We start from the raw sequence: 9,624 nt of genomic DNA on the forward strand, positions 1-9,624 counted from the left end.
AAAAAAAGAAGAAAGTTCTGTGTTGAAGAAAATGTTCTGCAACACTAGCAGTATATTTTGTCTACGAAGAGCATTTTCAGATTTCAGATTAGGAAATTATACAGAAATATTATGGAATTTTCACAAGAACACAGGATATCTCTTCTTCATTTCAGAATATACTTAGGAAATTTCCGAAAGGTGTTATTAACCCCTATAGGAAGAGACAACCCCATGGATGCTGATAGTTTTAATTACCCTCTATGGCATAAAATCCTGCTACTATTATGCTGAGCAGCTGGAAAGAAAAAGACCAAACTGCACATACTAAACATACCACCTGCTGCTGGGGTAGCCTGATTGACTGTACACAATTTTCTCCAAAACACAATAAAATTTATGTAAAACACAGAGCTGTGCTAGCCTGTAACTTCTGTTTGCAGAAACAAATCCCTGTGATGTTGCTTACCAAATCTTGCTCATGCTGGCTTCCTCCTTCTGGGCAAACCCTCCCTTTTTTTGCTCAATTTATTAATTGTCTTCATTACAGCAGTACAGAGGACCTGTGGATTGAAATGAAAATAGATTTAATAAAATAATAATGAAGAACTACTATTAATTCCAATATTGGTATGAACTACGAAGTTATGTTCAGCTCATACAGGGGTCATGATCTGCATGTTCCCAGCAGTGAAAGCTGGATGTCCAACACTGAGAGTACCACAGCTCCATGGTCACAGCAACTGGGAGAGCGGGCATAGGGGCAGAGCAATGGACGAGGCCCTCCAGGGGTGGCAGCCATTAAGGAAGAGACCTCTCCCCAGAAAACTTCCCAATTTATAGTGAGAATGATGTTAACAGTATGGAATGCTCCTGTCAGCCAGCTTGGGTCAGCTGCCCCAGGTTTCGCTCCTCTGAGCCCACCACACCCAGCCAGCTCAGAACTGTGAAAGACCTTGATCCCTGCAGAAACCCACATAGCACGGCTGGCCACAAACTAAAACACAGTGTCTTATCAACTTTGTCCTCACAGAATTGGATGCTGCAGTCTTCTCAGAAATTGCAGCTTCCCTGAACAGAAAATTGGTTCTGGAATTTGATGCCAGTGAAACCAAGACACCACGTGTAGGCAAAGGTAAGGCAAAGTAAGGCATGAACAAAATTGGCATGGCATGGATAGTGAACTTCACATCAGCACCATAAATGTATTTTGCTTTTCTTTTCTTATCTATATCTTTCATGTGGAAACACACTGGGAATGGTGTCGCTAGGTCTGAAGTCACGGACAGAAGCACTGGGGGAAATGAGGATGCCAGGTGGGAGGGAATGGCCTCTTCCACAGGGAGAGAATGCTGAGTGCAAGCAGTGGCCATACTACCTAGGACCTCCTGCCTCAGCAGCCCTTTCTTGATGATTCCTCCATGTGCTTTTTTCCCCAAAAAGCCTGGCAAGTGGCTAGAGAGCAAATAGCCTGTGGGTGTCCACATCCCTAGCTGTTGTCTCCTCTCTCTCTGAGCCAGGGGGAGAGCAGGGACCAGGCTCTGCCTCACCCTTCGGACCAGAGCAGGGCTTGCGCAGACTTCCCCATCCCTCCTACCTGCCTCTCCTGTCAGAACAGGACTATTCCCTCAATTTATTTTGTTTTGCTTAACATTCACACCAGATGGACTGTTATTTCCACTGTCAGTCCCAGGCCTGGATATCCACTGCAAGGAGCTGGGGATCAGGGTGGGAGAACTGGTGCTGGCCCAAGGTGGGAGACGGCCGGCCCTGCAGCGTGGCACCCCCGCGCCCGCCAAGCGCAGGGCACCTCCAGGTGCTGGATGCCTTCCAGGAGCAACTCCATCCTCTCTCCCGTGGGCCTTGGCTGTGCTGTAAGGAGAAGAGCTGCATGCAGAACAGGAGCATGTCTTCCTTCTGGCCCCTCCTGTGGCATCTTTGGGGAGCAGGAGCTACACACATGCACCTTACACCCCCTACAAGCAACAACTGCAGTTCATTGTGATGGAGAGAAGACACAGGCTCTGGTGGCAGCTGCCCTCCCTGCAGGGACACCAGACTTCCCGTGCATGGGAATGCCCCAGGGCAGCCTAAGCGTGGCCACAATGCTCCTGAGAAATTTATTTCACAATCCCTTATTTTTATATGGAAAAGTACATAACCCTTGTCTCTGGAAGGAAGAAACACAGCTCAGACCGGGAGGAGAGCCAACCAAGGCAGCGGCTGCAGCGGGTGCCCTGCCTTAACAGCAAACGTCACCGGTTTAAGAGGGCAGGGGGTTCCCGGAGCCGGGGCAGCCCGCGGGAGAGCGGAGCAGCCCGGCAGGCTCTGCGGCTCCTTCGAGGGACAGGGGCGTGCGGGGCCCTCGCCGGGACAGCCGCGCGGCCTTGGCACGTGGCCTTGGCACGCGGGGGCTCCTCAGGGAGCCAGGAGCGCGAAGAGGCCGCGGCTCATGCCCTGCCCTGACGGCACCTGCACCAGCTCAGCGTCCGGGCGCCCAAGGACCCGGGTGGCGGCAGGGCTGGAACCAGGCTGGTCTGCCCCAGGGGCAGGCAGCCCTCCGGGTGACGGGCTGCGTGGCACGTCTGAGCCTGTCAGTCCTGCAGGGTGGCAGTGAGGACCACACTGGTGTGCGCTGCCACCCGGTAAATGGCTTGCTCAGCCTGGTTGCTGAGCTTCACCAGGAAGCGGAGAGGTTAAGGGCCATATGGGAATGTGAAAGGGAAATAGATGGGTGGAGCTGCACCCTGCCGTCCTTAGGGAAAAGGCAGCGGGTGGTGGCTTCACGAGAGGTAGAGGATCCCCAGCCCTCTGGTCACCAGGAGGAAGGAAGGGAACCAGGAGAGGATGGGGGGAATGGAAGCAGGTCCCTGCTAGGGGTAGCAGGAGAGTTCTCACTGAACCCTCCCCACATTTCCAGGTGCCCTCACAGAACAGATACAGGGCTCTGGAGATAGGGAACCAGTCAAACAGTGATGCTGAAGAAGCCCCATCCAGGGAGCTGCTGAAGCAGCCAGCTCGATGCAATAGGACTGCTTCAAAGAAGTTGCCAAAGCAACCAGCTCCTCAGATTAGAACTGCTTCTGAGAAGAGCAAGAGGAGGGTCATAGTTATGGGTGATACCATTCTGAGGGGAACTGAAGTTCCCATATGCCAGCCAGACCCTTCCCACAGGGAAGTCAGCTGCCTCCTTGGAGCCAGGGTAAGGGATAGAACCAGAAACTTCCTGGTCTGATATGGCCCTCAGACTATTATCCTCTTTTGATCTTTCAGGTAGGTAGTGATGAGGTAATAAGGAATGATTTTAGGGCATTGGGACAACAGGTCAAGAGCTCGGGTGCACAAGTTGTGTTCTCCTCTGTCCCTCCAGTATTAGGGAATGATGAGTGGGTTAACAAGAAGACCTCACAGATCAATGCCTGGCTCTAAAGCTGGTGCTACAAACAGGACCTTCGGGTTCTTCGATCATGGTTTGGTTTACAGGACACCAGGCCTGCTGACCTTGGATGGGAAGACCCTGTCCCACAGGGGAAAAAAAGGGTACTAAGGCAGGAATTAGCAGGACTCATTGATAGGGCTTTAAACTAGGTTGGAAGGGGGTGGGAGATAAAGCCAGGCTTACTACAGATGAGCCCAGGGGTGGTGTGGTGGTCAGGTCAGCTAGTCAGGAAACCTCACTGGAGGCCCAGCTTAAATGCCTTTATAGAAATGCACTCAGCATGGGGAATAAATGGGAGGAATTAGAGATGAGGCTGAGCCTGCAGGGCTATGATCTCATTGGTATTACTGAGACCTGGTGGGATGGCTCCTATGACTGGAGCATCAGAATGAAGGGTTATAAACTCTTTAGGAAGGACAGACAGGGGAGACGGGGTGGGGGTGTTGCCCTCTATGTCAAAGACCAGCCTGGAGTGAATGGAGCTCTCCCTGGGGGCGGATGAGGAGCCAACACAGAGCTTATGGGTTAAGATTAAGAAGAAGAAAGGCCAAGGTGACATCAAGGTGGGGGTTTGCTACAGGTCGCCTGAGCAGGAGGATAATATAAATGAAGCACTATATAGACAGATAGGAACAGCTTCACATTCACAAGCCATGGTCCTCATGGGATACTTCAACCACCCTGAAATCTGTTGGAAGAACAACTCTGCTAAATGCAAACAATCCAGGAGGTTCCTAGAGTGCAAGGATGATAACCTCCTTTTCCAAGGAATCGAGGAACCAACAAGGAGAGGTGCTGTTCTGGATCTTGTCCTCACCAATGAGGAAGGGCTGGTGAGGGATGTTAAGCTCAAGGGCAGCCTAGGTTGTAGTGACCACAAAATGGTGGAGTTCAAGGTTCCTAGGGCAGCAAGGAAGGCTCACAGCAAGCTTACTACCCTTGAATTTAGAAGGGCAGATTTCAGCCTCCTCAGGGTTCTGCTCAAGAGAGTGTCTTGGGATAACATCCTGGAGGGTAGAGGGGCCCATGAAATCTGGCTGATATTTAAGGATCACCTTCTTCAGACCCAAGAGTATTGCATCCCAACTAAGAAGAAGTCAAGTAGAAACTCCAAGAGGCCAGCGTGGATGAGTAAGCAGCTCCTAGAAAAGCTGAAACTTAAGAAGGAAGCATACAGGGGATGGAAGCTAGGGCAGGTATCCTGGGAGGATTACAGAGAGGTTGTCCAAGCAGCTAGGGATCAGGTTAGGAGAGACAAATCCCTGCTAGAATTAAATCTTGCCAGGAGGGACGTTAAGAACAATAAGAAAAGCTTCTTTAAGTATGCTGGGGAGAAAAGGACACCCAAGGAGAGTGTAGGTCCTCTCCTGAAGGAAATGGGTGAAGTAGCAACACCGGATATTGAGAAGGCTGAGGTCCTCAATGACTTCTTTGCTTCAATCTTCTCAAGCAAGTGCTCCAACCTTAACACAAAGGTCACAGAAGGTGAAAGCAGGGACTGGGAGAATGAATTACCCCCCACCATAGGTGTAGAGCAGTTTCGTGACCATCTAAAGAACCTGAAGGGGCATAAATCTATGGGGCCTGATGGGATTCACCCACAGGTCCTGAGGGAGCTGATGGATGAAATTGCTAAGCCTCTGTCCATCATATTTGAGAGGTCATGGCAGTATGGTGAGATTCCCCCTGGTTGGAAAAAAGGGAACATGGTCCCTATTTTTAAAAAGGGGAAAAAGGAAGACCCAGGGAACTACAGGCTGGTCAGTCTCACCTCTGTGCCTAGCAAGGTCATGGAGCAGATCCTCCAGGAAAGTCTGCTAAGGCACATGGAAAATAAAGAGGTGATTGGTGACAGCCAACATGGCTTCACTAAGGGCAAGTCATGCCTTACCAATCTGGTGGCCTTCTACAACAAGGCTACAGAGATGGTGGATGGTGGCAGAACAACTGACATCATCTACCTGGATTTGTGCAAGGCATTTGACACTGTCCCACATGACATCCTGGTCTCCAAACTGACAAAACATGGATTTGACAGGTGGACCACTCGGTGGATAAGAGATTGGCTGGATGGCCACACCCAGAGTTGTGGTCAATGGCTCAATGTTCAAATGGAGGCAGGTGATGAGTGGTGTCCCTCAGGGGTCCGTATTGGGACCAGTGCTGTTTAGCATCTTTGTTGGAGACATGGACAGTGGGATTGAGTGTGTCCTCAGTAAATTTTTTATGATACCAAGCTGTGTGGTGTGGTTGACACCCAAGAGGGAAGAGATGCCATCCAGAGGGACCTTGACAGGCTGGAGAGGTGGGGCCAGTGCCAAGCTCATGAAGTTCAACAAGGCCAAGTGCAAGGTCGTGCACCTGGGTCGGCACAACCCCAGTCACAAACACAGGCTGGGGGGAGAATGGCTGGAGAGCAGCCCTGAGGAGAAAGACTTGGAGGTGGTAGGAGATGAGAAGCTCGACATGAGCCGCCAGTGTGTGCTGGAGCCCAGAGAGCCAACTGCATCCTGGGCTGCATCAAAAGAAGTGTGGCCAGCAGGGCCAGGGAGGTGATTTTGCCCCTCTGCTCTGCTCTGGTGAGACCCCACCTGGAATACTGTGTACAGTTCTGGTGCCCTCAGCACAAGAAAGATATAGACCTGTTGGAAAGGGTCCAGAGAAGGGCCACTATGATGATCAAAGGGCCTGGAGCACCTCTGCTATGAAGACAGGCTGAGAGAGTTGGGGCTGTTCAGCCTGGAGAAGAGAAGGCTCCAGGGAGACTTTAGAGCAGCCTTCTAGTACCTGAAGGGGGCTACAGGAAAGCTGGGGATGGGCTTTTCAGCAGAGAGGGTAGTGGTAGGACAAGGGGTAATGGTTTTAAACTGAGAGAGGGGAGATTTAGGTTAGATATTAAGAAGAAATTCTTCAGTATAAGGGTGGTGAGGAACTGGAATAGGTTGCCCAGGGAGGTTGTTGGTACCCCATCCCTGGAGGTCTTTAAGGCCAGGTTGGACAAGGTCTTGTGCAGCCTGGTCTAGTGGTAGGGTTCCCTGCTCATGGCAGGGGGGTTGGAACTTGATGATCTTTAAGGTCCCTTCCAACCTTAATGATTCTATGATTCTATATTTTCATGTCTCTCTACTCAAGCCTCTGCTTGTTGTCTACACATATGATTTCAGGGTTCACTGCATGGTGTTTTGTAAACTAGCACTTTTCTGATTTTCTTTGCTATGTCCTTTTGTTCTGCAAAAGCTAACAGAAGTGTCCTCTACTGGTAAGCATTTAGAATAATAGCTTGTTCCTTTTCTCCCTCTTTTGCAATACTGTTTTTCTGTTTGGCTTCCTTCCACCATTCACAGTTTAGTTTTCATGTATCTTTGAGGAACATTTATATATGTTTGGGTTCTATTCCTCTGGAGAGGGCCTTCCTCAGGATAGCTCTGAGTGTTGCTGCTCTGCTAGAAAGCTTACATGGAGCTGATGACCAGCCTTTATCCTCTCTGGCAGCCTGCTGGGAAAATTAATCCTTTATCCCCAGGACTCTTGTTAATTTAATTATTTTTGTATTGTTCAAGTGTGTGTTTTTTTCAAAAGCTGACTTTCCGTAAACATGTGCCACACTGCTGTGGTAGTAAACAAATGGCTTAATCCTCCATCTGACAGTTTCTTCTGTGAAACATGTTTTCTACACCTAAGTGATCAGAAAGACCACTTATTGATATGAGAATTTAGATATCTAATCTCTTCTGACAACCAAAAACAGAATTAAATGCTGTTCACTGGGAGGCAAAGAGGAGAACAATGGAACCTGCCAGCCCTCATTCCCATCTCTTAAGTGCCACACACACTTCAGCCCTTTGCCTGGCTTCACTCCATGCTTCAGATGAGAGGTTGCTCAAGACAATAGAAAACTGGCTCCTGGCAACATAGAGCATTTATGGCTATTATTTTAAAATACACACTTTACATAATATATTTACACAAAAAGCAAAAAACCCCAATTTTGGCCCTTGAATGACTGTCTTTAGTAAAAACACACTTCTGGGAGCTGCACTGTTGCTCCCATGATGTTCCCAGAACATGAAACCTCTTACACTTGGCCAGAATCTCTGAATGTTCCTGCAGAAATATGAAAACCGTGGTGCGTCCTGAAACCACAAATACCGAGGAACTCTCCCTAGGTAGGTAGAGTGCTCTCATGGCCTGGACTCAAGAATATCTGTTTTGTACTCTTGAGGGTGTCACTGACAAACTGACAAACTCCAGCAAGTTGCTCACCACTTCTGGGATTGTTTCCCTGTCTATTGCTTGTCTCTGAAAATGGTCTTGAAGGCCAGGGTTTGTTTTGCAGCACTTGGCAAAGCAGTCCCAAACTCATTTGAGGCCTGTAGATTCTGATACAACACAAGTAAGATGCAGCCTGTTGCATAGTCTTGGGAGACAGTGTTATAATCATGTTGCAGCATATTCTAAAGACATGTAAGATATTCAAATACACTGAAATGCATCTTGAGGAGCTATTTCTGTGATATTTCACTACAGATAAAGGCTAATTCATGTCACCCATTGAACGTTAGGATTATTTGCTGACAGCAGAGGGATTGCCTGCTTGTGTTTGATTCACTTGTCAACTGAACAAAATCCCTTTTAATGCAAATCACCATAGGGTCTCATTTAAATCCAAGCATAACTGTGGAAGCCTCATGTCCTCTCTTCTGCCACTCCTGGGCTCTTCCTGAACCAGTCTACTTGCTCAGAGCAGTCTCTTTTCTAGAGACATGTCCTATCAAACTCAAACACTGCTGTCCCTGCATGAGTAATGTAATCTAGGAAACACAAACATTGGAAACTTCTGATAAAACCATCTGATCAGGGTCAGGGCCTGCCAGAGTCTCATGAGTAGTACCATACTCTGTGTGTAAAGGCATTGATGGCCATTGAGCTGCTCAAGAAAACTTGATTGTTCACTAGTGAGGTAACAAGTTTGATGTCCATGGGAGCAAATTTGGTGGGCAGACATCAACAAGTGCCTAAAGGTAAAATTTGGAAAAGGGTGATGTTCAGGTCTGGTTCTGCTTTACGTTACCCCAAGTTAACAAGCACCTTTCCAATGGACCTGTCCTTAGTGCTGGAAGTCTAAAAGGTAAAAGAAAATGACACCGTTTTCAGAAGTTTATTAAGTTAGTTCCTTTGCTTCAATTGACTTCTGACAGTCCCCAGGAGGATTTGCTTCATGATTTCCCAGGGACTGAAGTGAGATGAATGACTCTGTAAGTACCTGGGTCTTCCTTGGAACCCTTCCTATAAATGGGGATGACATTAGCCTTCCTCCAGTCCTCAGAGACATCTCCCAGTCTCCACGACTTCTCAAAGATTATGGAGAGCAGCTTTGCAACAACATCAGCCAGCTCTCTCAGCACCCTAGGGTGGATGGCATCCAGACCCATTGAATTGTATGGGTCAAGCTCTTGTAACAGTTGACATACCAACTCTTCCTTCACTGATGGTGGGTCAGGGTCTGCATCAACCTGGACTTTTGTTCCTATGGCCTGGGACCCAAGAGCACTGTTAAAGACAGGTGAAGAAGGTGTTGAGGTTGCCTTTTCAGCATTGTTGGTGACTAGTTCACCTCTCCTGTTTAATAGTGGGTCAATAATATTCCTCTGTTTCTGCTTGTGGTAAATGTATCTGAAGAACCTTTCTTAAAATTTTTGACATCTCTGCCCAATGTCAGCTCAAGCTGAGCTTTTGCTTTCTTAACTGCATCTCTGCATACCCTGGCAATGCCCTTGTAATTTCTAGCTGGTAACATTCTACTTTTCCACCTCTGGTACATTTCCCTTTTGGTTCTGAGCAGACCCAGAAGTTCGCAGTTAAGCCAAGAGGGTCTCTTGCACCACCTACTTCCCTTGTCTTTAGAGGGGGATGAACCGATTTTGCATATCTAGGGGAGTGTTGTTGAAAAACTCCCAGCACTCATTAGCTCATTAGCCCCTTGCCCTCCATGGAAGCTTCCCATGGGAACCTTTCCAACTGAGCCCTGAGCAAGCTGAAGTTTGCTTTTCTGAAAAAAAAAAAAGAAAAAAAAAAAGATAACAGGCTGAGCTTAACTGATGCAGTGTTTAGAATAATCCCACCACCATGTCTTTCAGCTGGATGCCAAGCCTCCTCCCCCAGCAGAGTCAATGGAGACATTAGCTCCTCCAGGCAGTGTTTCAGAA

Source organism: Apus apus, chromosome 3, assembly GCF_020740795.1.
Source record: "Apus apus isolate bApuApu2 chromosome 3, bApuApu2.pri.cur, whole genome shotgun sequence".
Lineage (NCBI taxonomy): Eukaryota > Metazoa > Chordata > Aves > Apodiformes > Apodidae > Apus > Apus apus.